The 21261-nt window shown below is 40.0% G+C and overlaps 1 long non-coding RNA gene across 2 annotated transcripts in view; it reads left to right on the top strand.

Annotated features, from left to right (window-relative positions):
• The window catches only part of LOC131751201 (uncharacterized), a 212486-nt gene that overhangs the window by 10195 nt on the left and 181030 nt on the right, over nt 1–21261 (top strand). Inside the window, exon 3 of one of the 2 annotated variants that reach the window (XR_009334102.2) lies at nt 2720–5739. The exons of the other annotated variant lie outside the window; for it this stretch is intronic. This is a non-coding gene — a long non-coding RNA (uncharacterized lncRNA). Of the gene's footprint in view, nt 1–2719; nt 5740–21261 lie in introns of those variants that run through there. 2 annotated transcript variants of the gene reach the window in all.

Raw genomic sequence — 21261 nt, 5'->3', positions numbered from 1 at the left:
GGACCTAGGAAGTCCCTTGATCTGTCAGTGCCTCAGTTGCCTTGTGGGAAGATTAGCCTAAGTGACCTTAAATGTGCTGCCTGGGTCCGAACTGTGATTCTGAGCACTGGTTACAAGCAGTTGTGGCTTTTATCTAGAGATTATTAGTCACTTACTGATGAAATCTCATGTCTCTTTTTTTCCAACAGATGTTATGGGAATTGCAGGTGATACATTATAAATATCAAACAAGGTTACAGACTGTTTCAAGTCCAGTCACCAGACAAAAGTTATAAGGAGCCTAGCATAATAGCAGTTTTGCAAGAGCAGTGAAGGGTTCACACACCTTTTGCTTAATAATCAAAGATTTTTAAAGGAATGGTATGAGAAGGGACAAAGGCATACACAGCTAAGAACCTCAGGGCCTGGGTAAGAACTTGTCCCAGTGTGTGGAACAGTGTCGCTGTAACCTGGTTGGTACTTCAATCTCGATGGATTTTCCCCCAGCGGTAGACGTTATCAGAATGTAAAGGCAATTATATTCAAGGGTAATTCATGTACTGTGTAGCCGGCTGACATTCACACTCATGGCAGGGGGCTCTGTAGTCACTCAGTGTGCACGTGCTCACTGTCATTAGAGGCAGCTGTTGGCTCTAAGAGCCCTGCAGACTCCTCCAACAGTCTCCAGGACAGTATTTTGGTGCAAACCTTAGTGTGTGCTTTCAGAGAATCATTAGCGAAAGGAGATAACCAGAAGTAAATAGAAAGCAGGTGGACTGGTACAAATGGTGTTGCAAAAATACTTTTCAAGTCAATTACTGTAGGCTTTTTTTTTTGTACTTTTTAAGGGGATGGGATATCTAGGCTCCACTTATCTCTGAATAATAAAACTTTTCACTCCTAGCAACCACTTCCTGGAAAACAACCTGACAAAAAGATCAAAACAGTGAAAAGAGGTCTTTCGCATATTTAACAATGATAAGAGAGGTTTTTAAGAGCAAAATCCTATAATAGCTCCAATCCTACGGCTATATCCACTATCTCTCAGATGAACAGCCAGGGTTAGGAATACCCTTGCTGAAAAAAAACCATGTATTAACCTTTCTGTGATCACTGCATTCTGGATATGACTATCAACTACCTACAGAATTTTATGAGAAAACAATCATTGGTTCTTATTGGCTGTAAAGTAAGCCCTATGCATTCACTGCACAATAATAAAACAAATTGCACTCATTTTCTTGCTTCTCCCTGTGCTATGCTGGTCAGTATATATAATCTCAAAGGGCCTCTCAGTTCCCTTATTTGTAACATGAAGATGCTAACACCCACTTTGGGGGGCTGTTGTGAGAATTAAGTGAGTAATGCATGTGTATTGTTCAGGGACAGGCCCATGCAGAGATTCAACAGATGTTAGCTCCTTGTCCCTTGAAGTTCATTTCTACCCAGAAGCCAGAGTGATCTCCTTAAGCTATAAATCAGACCATGTTACTCTCCAACTTAAAACCGTTAATGGCTTCCCATTACCCTTAGGATAAAATTTAAAATTTGCAATCTTCCTTAGAAGGCCTCCTTGGCTCTACCTAAATTGTAGCTGCATCTTCAGCCAGTCTGAGGTTTATGCTCTGGCCACAACTGCCTTCTTTCAGGTCTTCAAATAAGCCAGATCTATCTCATGGCTCCTGCATGGTAGTAGTACAAAGGGAGAGTTGGGGGGCTTTATCATTTATCTTTTAATATTCTATTCATCAAGCCCATCTTTTCTTTTTTTTTTTCTTTTAATTAATTAATTTATTTATTTACTTTGGGCTGTGTTGGGTCTTCGTTTCTGTGCAAGGGCTTTCTCTAGTTGTGGCAAGCGGGGGCCACTCTTCATCGCGGTGCATGAGCCTCTCACTATCGCGGCCTCTCGTTGTGGAGCACAGGCTCCAGATGCGCAGGCTCAGTAGTTGTGGCTCACGGGCCTAGTTGCTCCGCAGCATGTGGGATCTTCCCGGACCAGGGCTCGAACCCATGTCCCCTGCATTAGCAGGCAGATTCTCAACCACTGTGCCACCAGGGAAGCCCCCCATCTTTTCTTTGATATGCACAATTGATATTTTAAAAATCTATGTAAAATGCTACGCAAAAACAGCTTGTAGCCCACCACTCAGAGTCAAATCGCTGCCTCTAAGGCCCTCCTAAATTGTAATTTGGGAACTGTCACTGCTTCTGCACGTGCTGTTCCCTCTGCCTGAAACCCTCACCTTGGCTGTTTGTTGCTGGTGAAATCTTACTCTTTAGGTCTCTTTAGGTCTTAAATGTCACCTAGTCAAATATGCTTGCTTGTTAAGAACTCTCATAGCTCCTATTCTTTTCTTTCAAGAAAATGGATAATCCTATGTGACTATTTCTCTCTTACTGTACTCTAAGGTTCATAAGGGCCAGGATAGCACGGCTGCTTCATTCAAGGCCATAGTCTGACATAGAGAAGGGATGTGGGAAATGCTTTTTGCTGACGTTAAAGATTTACTAACTAATAAAGTCCACCCAAAGGTATAGCAGAAGGTCTGACCCTGACATGAAAAATTGAAGAGCATTACTCCAGCCAGCCTGATGTCAAATTTTGAGGGTCCTTCTTGAGTCAACATGCAGGAGCAAAAGAGTAAGAAAATGCCTCCATCAAAGACTGCACCTTTGTATCCTGGGCTCTTTCTACTTCCTCTTTAACTTTAACATCCTGTTCACTGAACTTCAACAGATGGTTCTGGAGCAAAACTAAACTTTATGTAGAAGAGGGATTTGAGAAGGAGGAAGTGCAGAGGCCACCGGATTTGAGAAGGAGGAAGTGCAGAGGCCACCGACTATGAACAGAAGAGATAAGCCACGAGTACTGCCTCAAGGCATTCCTTTTCCCCAAGCTCTCAGCAGAAAAGACCCTGCCAGGTATATCTTTGTACCTTGCTTCTAGTCTGTGTCACATGTGCTTTGGATCATTTATCAATGAGCTAAGCTACCTGTTTTAGTTTGCTGAGTTGTGCTTTTGCATAGGTCTCTGAAGAGACGTAGTAATATCCTTTTCTGTTTGGATTCCAGATTTGGCCCCATGTTTGTTTTAGTCATGACAGCACACTTTATAGCCTGCCACCTCTTCCAACAACTCAAGATGCTTTTATAGGAGACCCTGTCTTCCCTCGCTTCCTTCCGTGATACTTAATGAAATGTCCCTAAGTGCCAAAGAGAGTGCTAGATACTATCCCTTCTGCATTCTCTGGCTTTGGCAGTCTATCTAGATTGACAGTCTCTCCTGCATTTTCTTATGCATTTTGAGTGTTCCCTCCTATCTAGCTTTGATTATTCTTTAAGGTTCCTCTCCCCAGCCTGGTCTCACATCATTCTTTAGACTATCCCTGTTTGGAAACTCCCAATGTGGAAGATAGGTCCTAGGGAAGTTCTTGGAGAGATTTCCATGTCTGTGTTTAAATATATATTACCACTTAACCACCCAGTCTGAGGCTCCTCTGAGTGAGGACCCGAGGCCTTCCTCTGAAGTATGAGAACACAGTGGCATCTGCTTTGTCTTTGTCAGGGCCCTTTGTGTTTTAAGTTTGCTCAGAATTTCTATCCTTCCATTAGTTGAGATGGCCACATATTCTGGTCTTTGTCTCCAAAATTCTACTGTGTGTCTTGCCTACTGAATAAGATAAACAGAATCAGAACAGTCATGGTGTCAATGATCTATTTTTTATACTGTATTTCATTTGCTTTCTTTGCCCCCTTCACTCCAACTTTCTATGGCAGTTTTCCCTCGCTACATTAAAAATAGCTTTCTGGAAACTTTCATGGAAATTCTTCTGTATAATAGTGTGAACTTAAGAAATCATCTTCCAGGCAGATATCTTTAAGTTTTATCTTTACAGAGTTTAAGGTTTTGGCATTCAGCTGCTTAAACCCCTATAAAAAAATTTCATCCTATAGTCTTTGTCTCCTCTAAAAATCACACTCCAGAAGATCTGTCTGTTCCAACCATAAGTGAGCCCTGCCCTGTCCCAATGTTCCAAACCCTCCCCTTTGGGTTCTAACAGTCACCTCAATTCTCAAGGCACATTCCTCCTCTGCTCCTATTTACAGAAACTACCCACTTCAGTCCTAATCTTGTAAAACCAAGCAAACTGCCCAGGAGATGAGAATGGGGAGAGACCATAGTCTGTAGCCTGTGGTTTTATTTAGTTAGCAAAGACTAACTTCAGAAAGTTGTCAGTGCTTCTAGTCACACATTTTCTACACTTTGGCACAACCCCTCATCTTGCAGGAGCGTCAGTAGGGAGAAAAGAGGCCAAGAAATCTCTCCATACTGTGCCTAAACACCATGGATTCAGATGTATTATGTCTAGTCCAAAAAAGTACAGAAGTGTAGAATCATAGAGGTGAGAAGTCAGGGACCTGAGAAATATAGCCCACTCCCCTATCTGTTCGTTAATCCCTCTAACATTCCTCAAAATGGCCATCCAGCCACAATTTTAAGAAAAAGATTTTTTAAATAATAATGAGCCTAATTCTAAAACCCTAATCAGTATTTCTCAAAGAATGCTTTGCAGACAGGCTGCATCAGAATCACCTGGGTGCTACTGGTGGGTCCTTGGGCTCTACCCTAGTTGGACAGAATCCTGGACTCTGGGGGCGGGGTGCAGGAGCAGTCTGTACTCCTAGGTGTTTCTTGTGCATGCTAAAGTCTGAGACTCTGCATTCTAACAGGGATCTGCCAAGCAGATTTACCAGGGCTGGAGAAAGACTTTTTGTGCCTTGAGTGGAGCAGTCCATGCCTGCAGGCATTTTCACAAGAATGTGGTAAAACAGCTGCTACAAACCTACCCTCAACATTTTTTTCCACATCACACTCAGGGCAGCCAAGAGTGGTTATGAAGCTGGCAGATGCATAGGTTTCTACTTCCCGATGAAGATGAGGAAAAGAAGCCATTCCCTGTACCAAGGAGAGGGAGACTGAGCAGAATATTAACATTGCACTTAGTGCTGGAGAAATCATGTTCCGGGCCCTCTGGCAGTATATCTAGGCAACCATACTAAGGGAGAAGTTTTGAACATTAATGACAGTCTGGAGAAACTGTGATTTATAAGGAAGCATAAGTAAACGCATCTAGGCCATGTGGAGCATATCATAGTCAGTTTGTTCAAAAAACCAGAACACAGGAAGTGAAAAGGAAAACTATGAAAGTAATTTAGCTACAATTCAAAGTATAGTAAAACAAGCCTTAATAGTTTAACCATTTCAACAAAACAGCATATTTTTAGAACAAGGAGGGCAGTGCAGCTCTACCTATGGAGGAGGCCCGTGTTGAGCATTCCAGAAAACCACGGAGCCTCTGAGCTCAGTATACAAGGGTCGGCTGTGTTGAAAATGCAAGAGCCAGAAATGACACATACCAAGCAGATGACCAAAAACTGACCAAAAGCTAACCAAGAGAGAACAGAGAAATCCATTTTTCTTTCTCCTAGAGAGGAAAAAGTGTCACACTACACCTCTCTTAACCTCCTTCCACCTCCCTCCCTGAAGAAAGAGCATTAGACTAGGAATCAAAAAACCTAGATTCTAATCCTGGCTCTGCTACTCTATGATTTTAACCACCAAATTTAATATTCCCAGCTCTTCATTTCTTCACCTAGATGTAATAGTGTCTTGGCTAGAATGTACTTTAAAATTTGTGAACTTTTTTTGGTGTGTTTTTGGTTTCTACAAATAAATATTCATTCATCTTTCATGTAAACTGTTTCTTTGTTTTAGGAAGAAAAAAAACAGAATGGTTTCTTTTAGTTACACAAAAAAGAGCAAGTACGGTTAACCTGAATGGGACATTAAACACTATGGTTTGGTAAGGGAAATGGCTGATTGTGTAGCTTTGGGCTAGATTTCTATCTCCAAGTCCCCTGTGTGAGTGTGTGTGTTCACGTTTACTTGTATTTCAGTGGTAGGGAAAGAAAACATTTTTCTTGGAAGCATATAAACAGAATAGGGAACACACAGAGAATGCTGCTTCTCCCTTCTGTTGAGACAAGTTTTTGTTTAAAGGTGATAGAGGAAGAAATTCTATTTTGAGAAACACTGGGTGCTAGCAATGGGGGTCTTGGAGACCCGTTGACTGTAGAGGGGGCCTTTCTCCCACCTTCCATGGCTCTGCTGGGCAAAGGCAGAATTAGGAGTGGCATCCCTGACATGCATCATGCTTAACAGTCTTTAGCAGTAGTGGCAGCAGTTTTCTTAAGGAAGCTTCAGTTGCAGTGGACATTGGCAAGAGGGAACCCAAGTAGGAGAGGAGAGACTTGATTTGTTTCTCCATGTGAGGCACCCTGGTCAGTGACTCTCAGAAAATAACAGGGAGAAGATTTTCAAGTTGGTAGGTGTAGTGTGTGAAGTACAGCTATCATACAAGAGTTGTACTGGTGGCATTCGAGGTAAGCTTTGTATAGGCTCAGCAGCGCTGCTCAATATACACTGGCTGGCCTGCTGTGCAGAGCTGCCTGAAGAGAATTAGGGCCTGGGACAGGATTATTTGACACCCAGATATGATGGTTTTGCTCATCTTATGTAACTTGCTTGCCTCAACTCCTCCTTAAATTCTATTAGTTGCTGCCTTGTTACTTCCTCTGTTATAGCCCATTTAATAGTGAATGGAATGACCTGTGGCCCTTTCCTCCACTAGAGGGCAAAGGCTTGTCTTATGGAAGCCTCTATCACCTGGTACAATGCCTCACTCCTACCAGGCACTCAATAAATAAACCCAGGTCTTAGAGACCTAGATTTGCAATTCAGTGCCATGTTATCCCAAACAAATTACTAACCTCTCTAAGATCCAGCTTCTTTATTTGAAAATGTTGATACTAATGCTTGTGCCATGAGGTTGATTTAATAATCAAATGAAATAATGGTCATCTTGTGTCTGACACACAATAAATGCATAATGATGCCTTGTTACTAACAGAGTTTGTTGAATTGAATATGGTTCAGGCGAAGAATCACCAAGAGCTATGGCTATCACACTAGAAGAAAGGAATGAATGTTTTTCAACTCATCCACTCCTTTGAGGGCCTTCTATGGGCTAGGCACTGTGCTCAGGCACTGGAGATAGAATAATATCAACATGGCCCCTGCATTCCTGAGCTCGAAGTAGAGTCCTTTATTTTCCTATGTTGGTATCTAACCAACACTTGTACCATTAGAGAAGAAATATAATTGACTTTCTTATCCACATAGCCAACAATTTAACCACCTATATCACACCAAATCAGCAGCATTATGTCCCAAATGTCCAATATTTAAAGTGGAAGCCAATCTTAATCCTTAGTTTGGAAATAATCATTAATATTGTGAGAACGCGTCCATTTTCTCAAAAGCCATGTCCCTACCTTCCATCCTCTCAAAGCTACCATAGATATTATATATTTTACTTTAAAATAAACTGTTTTAAAATTTATTTTCCATATGATTTTATCAGTCATGTTCTTTGAGCATTATTTAATAAAATAGCACTATTGCCATTCACGAGCCTTCTACACATATATCTTATCTAAATGAAAACAAAAGGACTTTACTCCTCCAGTGAAACTCTTTATGGCCTCTGAAACTTGGATCTACCCACCATAAACTGGAAACACATTTTGCTATGATGTTATATAGTGCTTATCCTTACCCACATCTTAAACCCATTTAATCCTAAGATTGTGAAAAATTAATGACGGTAATAGAAATTGACTTACTAAAACTGTGTCCAGTGAGAAATTTTTTTTAAAAAATCTATATTTTAGTGGGTTACCATGGCATTTGAGATAATGGTACTTCCATTCTTATTTTTCCTTAATTACTGATTCTTTAAAAATGATCTTTTGAATGAGACCAAATGTGATTCCAACAGTAGTTAGATGAAATTCTGCAGTTATGTTCCCCCCAAGGGAATAGTTTCTTCCAAGGATGCTGTCACAATATTAGAAAGATCAATGTCAAAGCACCGAACGACTCCTCACTAAGATGCCATCTGAAGAAAGCCTTGATTTTCAGAAAAATTTCCCATCCTTTTAGTCTGAATTTCTGACTCACGTTAAGAGAGTCGACTGGCATTAGTCTGAGGTTATTGAAGGGAAAGTTCATGTCAGCTTTTGCCCATTCACACACTGTATTCCTGAACAGAGATATGGTCGCTGGAGGTCCAAGGCAACTCGACCCCTTGGAGGATGTGGCTGTTGGAGCATGTTGTGTTTCCCGTTAGAGAAGGTTCTAACGGACTCTAAAAAGGGTTGGCTAAAAGTTCTCACCAAGGTTGTTCCACACATTTGGAAATGTGTAGGAGGCATGTTGGTTGTCACAGTGACTGGGCAGGTGGGGTGGCAGGGGATATCCTTTTGGAATTTAGTGGGTTGAGACCAGGGATGCTAAAATATCCTGCCATGTATAATACCATTTTATGAAACGAAGAATTGTCCTGCCCCAAGTGCCACTTTCATCCCTTTTTTGAGAAATAAGTTTTCTTCCAGTAGGAACTGTGGAAAACTGGGCTGGGCTACAAAGGTGGGGAAGAAACCACCTGCCTCTCACAGATTTTGGTAAGCATGCTATAAGGAACTCTTCTAAGCAATGCAAACACTTAGCCCATTTCTTTTTTCCCAGCCCTCCTCAGGACAGGAGAACAATGTTAGCAGCCCCTCAAATGATGTATTTGATGGACACAAGAAGACTGACCAATCATGCATGTGGAAATCCCCACCATTAGAGTCATTTCTATGCATTTAGATATTGTCTCTAAAAAAAAGAGAGTAAAATGTAAATATGTTACTCAAAAGGATAAAATTAGAACATACCTTATCATGGATTAATTTACCAGATTAGCTAGTTGGCATTTTGGCAACTAGTCCTTAAGAAAATAGATTATAAGCGAGTGATTCTGATACAGGTGTATTAAAAGAAGAAATTGGAATGCAGAGAATTTCCAGAGCTGAGCAATGAGACCTCTGAGAGATCAGGAGAGGCTATTGGGTGCCTCAGATAGAGATCAAAACATAGACGACAGCTAAACAATTTTGCCCATATTCTACCCATACTGGTGCTGCTATAAGCTTTCTGAAAAGAAATATTTCAATGCCAAAATAACCTTATTTGAGGGCAGAAACAGTATCTTGCTTAATTCCACAGTGCTTTGTACAATGAACACAATAAAATTTGACACTTAAGGAATAAAAAATAATGTGTCTTAGATTGGCTTGCTGGAAAGCTATCAAATTCCAGGTTCAAGAAAATATACACCCACACAAAGTTTTGTTTTGTGTTTTAAGTTCACAGTACAATTTTTATGAACCTGAGCATACAAGCTGCTTTCTTTAAGCATGAGGAATGCTTCCAGGTGTTTCAGAGCAAATTGAAACTGGATAAAAGTGAAGTGGACTTTAGACTCCACATCAGCACTCTATATTTGAAAAGATTAGGCCACTTTCTCTTATTTTATGTAGAATTACAAATTTTAAGATTTGAAGCAATGTAAATGAAAATAATCCTGTCGAAATAATAAATGACCGCAGTTTACCCTGGAAGTTGGTGTTTTTCTTGAGTAAGACAATAATAGTAATAATAACAATAAGTTATTTTATTTATTTTTTAAAGAAGATGTTGGGGGTAGAGTTTATTAGCTTATTTATTTATTTTTGCTGTGTTGGGTCTTCGTTTCTGTGCGAGGGCTTTCTCCACTTGTGGCAAGCGGGGGCCACTCTTCATCGCGGCGGTGCGGGGGCCTCTCACTATCACGGCCTCTCTTGTTGTGGAGCACAGGCTCCAGACGCACAGGCTCAGTAGTTGTGGCTCACGGGCCTAGTTGCTCTGCGGCATGTGGGATCCTCCCAGACCAGGGCTCGAACCCGTGTCCCCTGCATTAGCAGGCAGATTCTCAACCACTGCGCCACCAGGGAAGCCCTAAAATGTATTCTTAAAATGTTATAATACAAATGTAAATAAGACATGAGTATTTTGTTTTATTTAACATATTACATCTCAAATGTTCTTAAAGTACACTCTCGAAGTAGATCTTAAGCCCCGTGTTAAAAAATCTATTGCTATAGCTCATTGTAAACCCAAAATATATACCTGGAAGTCTTGAAAAATATGCTCTTGAATTCTGTACATGTGAGAAAATTGTAAAGAAGACCCTTGATTGAGTGCAGAGTATCAGCACTGCCAACTGTCACTCTCCTTAATGTTTTTAGTTTTAAAGGTACACATTTGGATCCAGGGACACAGCCTATGCAGTCTTTCCAGAAATTAAATAAAGGTGCCTGTTTTTAGGGGCAGGTGAAGTCTCCCCCACCCCGCAGAGAATGAATTTTGATAAGTGAAATTGGGTCTGGATTTCAGTTCACCTAGCTGTTCCATCAAGTGTCTGCCTAACACTCACACTAAAAATCTGTCTGTGGCTGCCCTACTCACATCTCATAGTCTTAAGTCTTCTCACCTCTAAGGTCCATCTGCATTTTCTATTAATCTTTATTTTTGCCTAGACTCTTTGTTGACCCCTTAGTATTATTTTCCTGTTTCCTTTCCATTCCTTCCTACACTCACCTCTCCCCCATCCTGCTTTCTTAGGGAGAGACTTCCACAGAGCCAGAGGAGACTGATGACATTTGATTTCAGGAACTGTGGTATTTCACCTGGGGGTTCCCAGTACCTGGCATGTAGGTGGCATGATATACCCCATTCATGTTTGATGGATGAATAAATGAACACCTATGAGGGTATCTCACTAGTTAAGCAATGCAAGTTCCCATCATTTGATTAGTAGAAAATCCAATATTAAAACCCTGAAAAGAGGTAATTTCTATACCTGTGGAAGGATTTCAACTTCCACATTGGCTCCCCTTGACTCCTCTCATCCAGACCTCCCCCATCAGACTAGTCCTAGTACTAACCTGTGAAGAAACAATTTTAGTCAAACCTGCTGGGGGCAAAAATCCTACTTAATATTTTTAAACTTAAGAAATTATGTTTGGTTTATCTGCCTCTTGAGAATATCTGGACTGCATTATGGCAATAATGCATTAGTGCCTCACTGCATTAGTGGCAACAATGAAATGTTGACTGTGAGGTTTCCTCTTCAATTCTCTGGGGCCAATTGAAAATGTTTTACACATTTAAAATTAGCTTTCATTCAATTTCAAAATGTTTCTCCTACCTCAAACACATATCAATTTCTTTCTTTTTGAGTTTAGTGTTAATAACAAAGTAACTTAAAATGTCTGTAGATCAGATGGAACAATGATAATAACAACAGAATAATATAGGGGCACTTTTACACATGTTATACTGAAAAAAGAAAAATGAATATTTCAGAATTTCATTTTTTTGACAGTGGTAAATTCCGGTATTCAGGGCTTGGAGCCCTATGTACTTTCTCTGTTTGGGAACTGTACTAATGGAGTTGACTCAAAAGTACATCATGATCATTAAAAGATTTTCTTCTGAATCTACTTTACTGTTAATACAAACCTTCCTCCATATGCTCTAGTGTCAAGAAGTCATTGGTTATGAGTGATGTTAGTCAATAAATATAGAAGAAATAATAGAAACAGAAAATTACCATTTGGCAGTCATCACTATAATAATTTGTTTAGGGAGGTGTGTGTGTTTGTGTGTGTGTGTATGTGTGTAAAGAGAGAGAGAGAAAGACTGCAAACATAGCAAAATGTTAACAACTGTTGAATTTAGGTGAAGAGTATATGGGTACTCTTTTATTTTTCATTCAACTCTTTTATAGGTTTGAAAATAATAAGTTTGAAGAGAAGGTAGTTGATTAGAAATTTTATATGGAGCTTGGGACTGTGAACTAGGGCCCAAAATACGAAATTTGGTCTATAAAACGCTTTTTTTTTTAACCCACTAAACCAAGGATAATATAACAAGGTGACAAGCCTGAGTCACTGGGCCTCTAAGTTTTGGGTGAAATTGAGAGATATGCCATTTTGAAAACAGAATTAAATTTTGTTTTCATTTATTCTTTCAGCAAATGATTTTTTAATCCCTATCATATGCCAATATGTTCTTTGTGCTGCAGCTGTTTGTTTTGTTTGTTTGTTTGACAGCTGTTTAGCTGTCAACAAAACAGAAGGGTCCTGCTCTTAGCTCACACTGCATGAAGGTAGAAATATCAACAAACACATAAACAAAGAAATGAACAAAGTAATTTTAAAGAATGGTAACCATGGAGAACATCAAACATGTTGTGATAGTGGGTGACCAAGGTGGAGGAGTGTTACCTCTGACTGCAGGCTTCTTTGAGCTGGCAACATTAAACGGAGGCCTGGGATGACACAAAGGGCATACCACACAAAGAACTCTCAAGGCAGAGGGAGAGCAAATGAGAGACATACACAAGCTTAGTGTATTTCAGTAGCTGCAATAAGGTGAGTGTAGCCAGAGCAAGGAAGAGGGAGGAAGAGGCCCAATAGGGAGTTGTGCAACAGGAAGCCTCTGGAGGATTTTCAGTGGGGGAGTCCTGCGACCTGATGGGCTTGCTGGGTGGAGAATGTGATGAAGAGGGCAAAAAGTGAAATTAGCAATAGAAAGCTATTGCTGAGGTCCCAGGTGAGAGATGATAGTGGAGTAGACTCAGGTCCCAGGGATGGAAATGGAGAAAGGTGGACAGACATTTTGAAGTATGAGTCAATATGGATCGGATATTAGAGGAAAAGAAGAATAAAGATGAACAATATAAATGAAATATCTAAACCAATTTCAAGGCTTGATCAAGAAAGGTACAGTCACGACAATTTTAGTTCTACTAGAAAAATGAATTGGATTTGAAGAGCTGATATTTTATCTTTACAGGAGTGATCCCCTGGGGGACAGGTCCAAGCAGAGTAGAAAAGGCTGAACTACAGCAGACATCCTGTAAGGAATCCTATGAGCTAGGCTGACCTCTGCCTTTCCCAGTCCTTGATGGTGCTGAGAAAAGGATGGAGGACCCAGGGAGATAGTGCAAAATCCTCCATCACATTGGTCCACCTGTCTCATTTTGATACTTCACTGACATGAAGACCTGTTTGATATTTTGAATTTCCGAAGAGATTATGTTATTTTCCTAATTTTTTCCATTTAAATGTACAGATTTTTCCAGAAACTGGCAGGCTTCCCAGATTCTGGAAATCAAGATTTTTGAGTATCTCAGCAATAACTTTTGGGTACTAGCTTTGCCCACAGAACTTGTTTATGACACATCATCATATTTTACCCTATTATGAGATGGCATGTTTCTATTTCCTTATGCATTTAAAAGGGGAAAGGGTGGGAGGAGTAATTTAGTTCTGAACAATACTAACAAAATGTGTTTTGCTATGGCTTCATTTTGAAATCCCTAAAAGTATGATTACAAATTAATATAATGCAAGAGAAGTTTTATATGTTTGATCAAAAATCTAACTAAGAGGGCTTCCCTGGTGGCGCAGTGGTTGAGAATCCGCCTGCTGATGCAGGGGACACGGGTTCGTGCCCCGGTCCGGGAATATCCCACATGCCGCAGAGCGGCTGGGCCCGTGAGCCATGGCCGCTGAGCCTGCGCGTCCGGAGCCTGTGCTCCGCAACGGGAGAGGCCACAACAGTGAGAGGCCCGCGTATCACAAAAAAACCCACAAAAAAAAAAAAAAAATCTAACTAAGAAACATTCTAAATAGAAAAGACTGATTATCCTATTTTTAAAATCCTGAACCATTCTCTCTTACTTTATAGCACTCAAGTTTTAAGTTTGGTTATGGTGGAGCTGATAGAGATTGTATTTAGAAGTCCATATTTTAAGGTTCAGTTTGCTTATTCAATTATTGATCAATGAAAGATTCCAAATGACAAGGGAATCCTATGGTCTGGTATATTTCAGAGTCTATGTCTTTCTATAAAGTAAAGACCACATAATTGGCAGAATTTTAAGGACTCATTAACTCTTTATTATTAGTAATATCACTATTGTTATTTTATAACAGCTTTTTTGAGATATAATTTACATACCATATAATTCTATTTAAAGTGTGTAATTCAGTTTTTTAGCATATGTCACAGAATTGTGCAACCACCACCCCAATCAACTTTAGAATATTTTCAACACCCCAAAAGGGAACTCCATTACCCCTAACATTCCCTAGGCCCTCATTATGGATTTTTTTCAACCTTTTTATTGTGGTAAAATACACATAACATAAAATTTGTCATCTTAACTATTTTTAAATGTACAGTTCAGTGGTATTAAGTGGTGCTGTTATGCATCCATCACTACATATCCACTCCAGAGTTTTTTTCATCTGTGAAACTGAAACTCTATATCCATTTGGCAATAACCCTCCATTTCCCCCTTATCCCATCCCCTAGCAACCACAATTCCATTTTCTGTCTTTATGATTTTGACTTCCTTAAGTACCTCATGTAAGTGAAATACAGCATTTGTCCTTTTGTGGCTGGCTTATTTCCCTTAATGTAACATCCTCAAATTTCATCTACATTGTAGCATATCTCAGAATTTCCTTTCTTTTTAAATTTCACTGATGAAGCACTTATTGTGTCATTTGCTATTTGTTTTCTATATGCTTTCTGGCTTTTTTGTCCCTCATTTTCTGCATTTCTGTCTTCTTTTGTGTTTAGTTTTTTTTTGTAGTGAAATGTTTAAATTCCTTCCTCATTTTCTTTTGTGTATATTCTGTATCATTTTATTTATAGTTACCATGGGAATTACATTTAATATTCCAAAGTTATAACACTCAAATTTTTTTTAAAATTTATTTATTTTACTTATTTTATTTTTTGGCTGTGTTGAGTCTTCATTGCTGTGCATGTGCTTTCTCTAGTTGCAGCGAGTGGGGGCTACTCTTTGTTGCAGTGCGCAGGCTTCTCATTGCGGTGGCCTCTCTTGTTGCGGAGCACGGGCTCCAGGCACGCGGGCTTCAGCAGATGTGGCATGCAGGCTTCAGTAGTTGTGGCCCACGGGCTTCGTTGCTCCTCAGCATGTGGGATCCTCCCGGACCAGGGCTCAAACCTGTGTCCCCTGCATTGGCAGGCAGATTCTTAACCACTGCACCACCAGGGAAACCCAACACTCAAATTTGGATTTATGCCTCTTAACTTCAATAACATAGAAGTTCTGCTCCTGGGTTTCCCTGGTGGTGCAGTGGTTAAGAATCCACCTGCTAATGTAAGGGACACAGGTTTGAGCCCTGATCCAGGCAGATCTCGCATGCTGCAGGGCAACTAAGCCCATGCGCCACAACTACTGAGCCTGTGCTCTGGAGCCTGTGAGCCACAACTACAGAGCGGGCCACAATTACTGAAGCCTGTGTACCTGGAGCCCATGCTCTGCAACAAGGGAAGCCACTGCAATGAGAAGCCTGTGCATTTCAACGAAGAGTAGCCCCTGCTCACCACAACTAGAGAAAGCCCGCACGCAGCAAGGAAGACCTAACACAGCCAATACATTAATTAATTTAAAAAAAAAAAAAACAGCTCTGCTCCTTTGCATCTTCATTCCTACTACTTTTAGTTGTTGATGTCACAAAATTAGATCTTTATACATTGTGCGTCCAAACCATAAAATAATTTGTAAGTTATTAGTCTCTTAAACAATGCAGAAAAAAGGAGAGTTACAAACATTGTAGCAAAAACACTAGCTTTGGGCTTCCCTGGTGGCGCAGTTGTTGAGAGTCCACTTGCTGATGCAGGGGACGCGGGTTCATGCCCCAGTCCAGGAAGATCCCACATGCCACAGAATAACTAGGCCCGTGAGCCATGGCCACTGAGCCTGCACGTCCAGAGCCTGTGCTCCACAACGGGACAGGCCACAACAGTGAGAGGCCCGTGTAACACAAAACCAAAACCAAACCAAACAAACAAAGAACACTAGGTTTTATAATTGCCCATGTATTTGCCTTTATTGAGATCTTTATTTCTTCATATGGCTTCAAGTTACTGCCTCGTGTTCCTTCATTTCAATCTGCAGAACTCCCTAGAGCATTTCTTGCAGGACAGGTCCAGTGGTCATGAACTCCCTCAGCTTTTGTTTATCTGGGAATGTCTTAATTTCTCCTTCAGTTTTGAATGACAGTTTTGCCAGATATAGGATTCTTGGTTGACGTTGTTTTTTCTTTTATAACATTGAATATATTAGCCCACTGCCTTCTGGCTCCAAAGTTTCTGATGAGAAATCTGCTAGTCATCTGATTGAGGATCCCTTTAATGTGATAAGTTGCTTCTCTCTTGCTGCTTTCAAGAATCTCTTTGCCTTTGGTGTTTGACAATTTGATTACAGTGTGTCTCAGTGTGTGCTTCTTTGAGTTCATCCTGATTGAGTTTCATTGAAGTTTTGAATATTTATATTCATGACTTTTATCAAATATGGAAGGTTTTTGTCCCTTATTTCTTTAAACATTCCCTCTACCCCTTTTGCTCTCTCTTCTGGCACTTCCACTATCTGTATGCTGGTCTGCTTGATGGTATCCTACCGGTCCCTTATGTTCTGTTCACTTTTCTTCAATCTTTTTCTTTATGTTCCTCAGGCTCAATAATTTCCATTATCCTATTTTGAATTTGCTGATTCTTTTTTCCACCTGCTCAGATCTGCTTTTGAGTCCCTAGAGTGAGTCTTTCATTTCAGTTATTACACTTTTCAGCTCCAGAATTTTGGTTTCTTTTTAGGTTTTCCATCTCTTTATTGATATTTCCATTTTTTCATGTGTTTTCTTGACTTCCTCCATGTCTTCCTTTAATTCTTTCAGCATCTTTAAGACAGTTATTTTTTCTTTCTTTTTCTTTCCCTCTTTCTTTTTGTTGAAATATAGTTGATTTACAATATTACATTAGTTTCATGTGTACAACATAGTGATTCATAGTAAAATAGTGATTTTTATAGATTGTACTCCATTTAAAGTACCCTGGGAACTTCCCTGGCAGTCTAGTGGTTGGGACTTCGCCTTCCAATGCAGGGGGTACAGGTTCGATCCTTGATCAGGGAGTTAAGATCCCACATGCCTCCCACATGCCTCAGAGCCAAAAATCCAAAACATAAAAACAGAAGCAATATTGTAACAAATTCAATAAAAACTTTAAAATGGTCCCCATCAAAAAATCTTTAAAAAAATAATAAAGTTATTATAAAATATTGCCTATGTTCCCTGTGCTGTACAATATATCCTGGTAGCTTATTTATTTATTTAACATCTTTATTGGAGTATAACTGCTTTACAATGTTGTGTTAGTTTCTGCTATATAACAAAGTGAATCAGCTATATGTATACATATATCCCCATATCCGCGCCCTCTTGCACCTCCCTCCCACTCTCCCTACCCCACCCCTCTAGGTGGTCACAAAGTAGCTTATTTATTTTATACATGCTAGTTTGTACTTCCTAGTCCCCTACCCCTATGTCACCCCTTCCCTCTGACCTCTTCCAGCTGGTAACCTCTATATCTATGAGTGTTTGCTGTTTTATTATATTCATTCATTTGTTTTATTTTTTAGATTCCACATATAAGTGATAACATACAGTATTTGTCTTTCTCTGTCTGACTTATTTCACTTAGCATAATACCTTCCAGGTCCATCCATGTTGTTGCAAATGGCAAATTTTCATTCTTTTTAAATGGATGAGTAATATTCCATTGTATATATGTACCACATCTTCTTTAACCATTCATCTGTTGGTAGACAAGTAGATTGCTTCTCTATCTTGGCTATTGTAAATCATGATGCTACAAACATTGATGTGTATGTATCTTTTCTTTTTTAAAAAAATATATCCACTCTTTTAGATTCTCTTCCCATATAGGTCATTAAAGAGTATTGAGTAGAGTTCCCTGTGCTATACAGTAGGTTCTTATTAGTTATCTATTTTATATATAGTAGTGTATATATGTCAATCCCAATCTCCCAATTTATCTCTCCCCCCACCCTTGCTCCCTTGGTAATCATAAGTTTGTTTTCTACATCTGTTACTCTATTTCAGTTTTGTAAATTGGGTTCATTTGTATTTAGGTTCATTTCTATTTTTTTAGATTCCACATATAAGTGATATCAAATGATATTTGTCTTTCTCTGTCTGACTTACTTCACTCAGTATAACCATTTCTAGGTCCATCCATGTCTCTGCAAATGACATTATTTTGTTCTTTTTTTATGGCTGAGTAATATTCCATTGTGTGTGACATATATATACACACACATATCTTTTCATATTAGTGTTTTTGTTTTCTTGGATATATACCCAGGAGTGGAATTGCTTGATCATATGGTAATTCTATTTTTAGTTTATGAGGAGCCTCCATACTGTGTTTTATAGTGGCTGCACCAATTTACATTCCCATCAACAGTGTACAAGGGTTCCCTTTTCTCCATATCCTTGCCAACATTTGTTATTTGTTATCTTTTTGATGATAGCCTTTTTGACAACCATGAGATGATATCTTATTGTGGTTTTGATTTGCATTTCTCTGATGATTAGCAGTACTGGGTATCTTTTTATGTGCCTGTTGGCCATCTGTCTATCTTTGGAAAAATGTCTGTCTATTCAGGTCTTATGACCACTTTTTAATTGGATTGGTTGTTTTTTAAAGCATTTGAGTATCTTTTTAAAAAAATTAATATATTTATTATTTTTGGCTGGTTGGGTCTTCATTGCTGGGCACGGACATTCTCTAGTTGCAGCGAGCGGGGGCTACTCCTTGTTGCAGTATGAGGTCTTCTCATTGCAGTGGTTTCTCTTGTTGCAGAGCACGGGCTCTAGGCGCACGGTCTCAGTAGTTGTGCCTTATTGACTCTAGAGAACAGGCTCAATAGTTGTGGTGCAAGGGCTTAGTTGCTCCATGGCATGTGGGATCTTCCCGAACAGGGATTGAACCCATGTCCCCTGCATTGGCAGGTGGATTCTTAACCACTGTGCCACCAGGGAAGTCCAGGTTGTTTGTTTTTTTGATATTGAATTGTATGAGCTATTTATATATTTTGGATATTAACCTTTTATCTCTCATATAACTTGCAAATATTTGTTACCTTTGAGTAGGTTGTTCTTTTATTTTGTTGATGTTTTCCTTTGCTGTGCAAAAGCTTTTAAGTTTAATTAGGGCCCACTTTTTAATTTTTGCTTTTGTTTCCTTTGCCTGAGGAGACAGATCCAAAAAATATATGTTGCTATAATTTATGTCAAAGAATGTATTGCCGAGATTGGTTCAAGATGGCAGACTAGAAGGACGTGCTCTCACTCCCTCTTACAAGAGCACCAGAAGGCCTGATATGACTTCCCCAAAGTCATTAGGGAATTAGTTGACAAAAAAAAAAAAAAAAAAGCTAAGTGTAGAACCCAAGGTTGTCCACTAGACAAAAGGAAGCCTAGATACCAGGTTCAAGATGGCGGACTAGAAGGACGTGCTCTCACTCCCTCCTGTGAGAGCACCAAAATCAAAACTAACTGCTGAACAATCATCAGCAGGAAGACACTGGAGCTCACCCAAAAAGATACCCCACAAACAAAGACAAGGGAGAAGCCACAATGAGACAGGAGGAGGGGCACAATAAAATCGAATCCCATAACTGCTGGGTGGGTGACTCACAAACTGGAGAACACTTATAACACAGAACTCCACCCACTGGAATGAAAGTTCTGACATTTCCCAATCTGGGGGTCTGGCAAGGGGAGGAGGAATTCCTAGAGAATCAGACTCTGAAGGCTAGTGGGATTTGATTGCAGGTAAACGACAGGACCGAGGGAAACAGTGACTCCACTCTTGGAGGGCACACAAAGTAGTATGCTCATCAGGACCCACAGGAAGGAGCAGTGACCCCACAGGAGACTGAAGCAGACCTACCTGCTAGTGTTGGAGGGTCTACTGCAGAGGCAGGGGGTGGCTTAGTGTCACCGTGAGGATGAGGACACTGGCAGCAGAAGTTCTGGGAAGTACCCCTTGGCGTGAGCCCTCCCAGAGTCTGCCATTAGCCCCACCAAAGAGCCTGGGTAGGCTCCAGTGTTGAGTCACCTCAGGCCAACCAACCAACACGGAGGGAACCCAGCCCCATCCATCAGTAGACAAGTGGATTAAAGTTTTACTGAGCTCGGCCCACCAAAGCAATGGCCAGCTCTACCCACCACCAGTCCCTCCTATCAGGAAACCTGCACAAGCCTCTTAGATAGCCTCATCCACCAGAGGGCAAACAGCAGAAGAAAGAAGAACTACAATCCTGTGGCCTGTGGAACAAAAACCACATTCTCAAAAAGATAAACAAAATGAAAAACAACAAAAAAAATGTACCAGATGAAGGAACAAGATTAAAACCCCAGAAAAACAACTAAATGAAGTGGAGATAGGCATCCGTACAGAAAAAGAATTCAGAATAATAGTGAAGATGATCCAGGACCTCGGAAAAAGAATGCAGGCAAAGATCAAGAAGATGCAAGAAATGTTTAACAAAGACCTAGAAGAATTAAAGAACAAATAAACAGAGATGAACAATGCAATAACTGAAATGAAAACTACACTAGCAGGAATCAATAGCAGGATAACTGAGGCAGAAAAACAGATACATGACCTGGGAGACAGAATGCTGGAATTCACTGCTGTGGAACAGAATAAAGAAAAAAGAATGAAAAGAAATGAAGACAGGCTAAGAGACCACTGGGACAACATTAAACGCAACAACATTTGCATTATACGGGTCCCAGAAGGAGAAGAGAGAGAGAAAGGACCCGAGAAAATATTTGAAGAGTTTATAGTCGAAAACTTCCCTAACATGGGAAAGGAAATAGCCACACAAGTCCAGGAAGCACAGAGAGTCCCATACAGGATAAACCAAAGGAGAAACACACCAAGACACATAGTAATCAATTTGGCAAAAATTAAAGACAGAGAAAAATTATTGAAAGCAGCAAGGGAAAAACAAAAAGTAATGTACAAGGGAACTCCCATAAGGTTAACAGCTGATTTCTCAGCAGAAACTCTACAAGCCAGAAGGGAGTGGCATGATATACTTAAAGTGATGAAAGGGAAGATCCTACAACCAAGATTACTCTACCCAGCAAGGATCTCATTCAGATTCAATGGAGAAATCAAAAGCTTTACAGACGAGCAAAAGCTAAGAGAATTCAGCACCACCAAACCAGCTCTACAACAAATGCTAAAGGAACTTCTCTAAGTGGGAAACACAAGAGAAGAAAAGGACCTACAAAAACAAACCCAAAACAATTCATAAAATGGTCATAGGAACATACATATTGATAATTACCTTAAACGTGAATGGATTA

The sequence above is a fragment of the Kogia breviceps genome, chromosome 2 (assembly GCF_026419965.1).
Source record: "Kogia breviceps isolate mKogBre1 chromosome 2, mKogBre1 haplotype 1, whole genome shotgun sequence".
NCBI classification, from domain to species: domain Eukaryota; kingdom Metazoa; phylum Chordata; class Mammalia; order Artiodactyla; family Physeteridae; genus Kogia; species Kogia breviceps.
The sequence above is the reverse complement of the archived record's forward strand: the minus strand, read 5'-3'. Positions and strand labels throughout refer to the sequence as shown.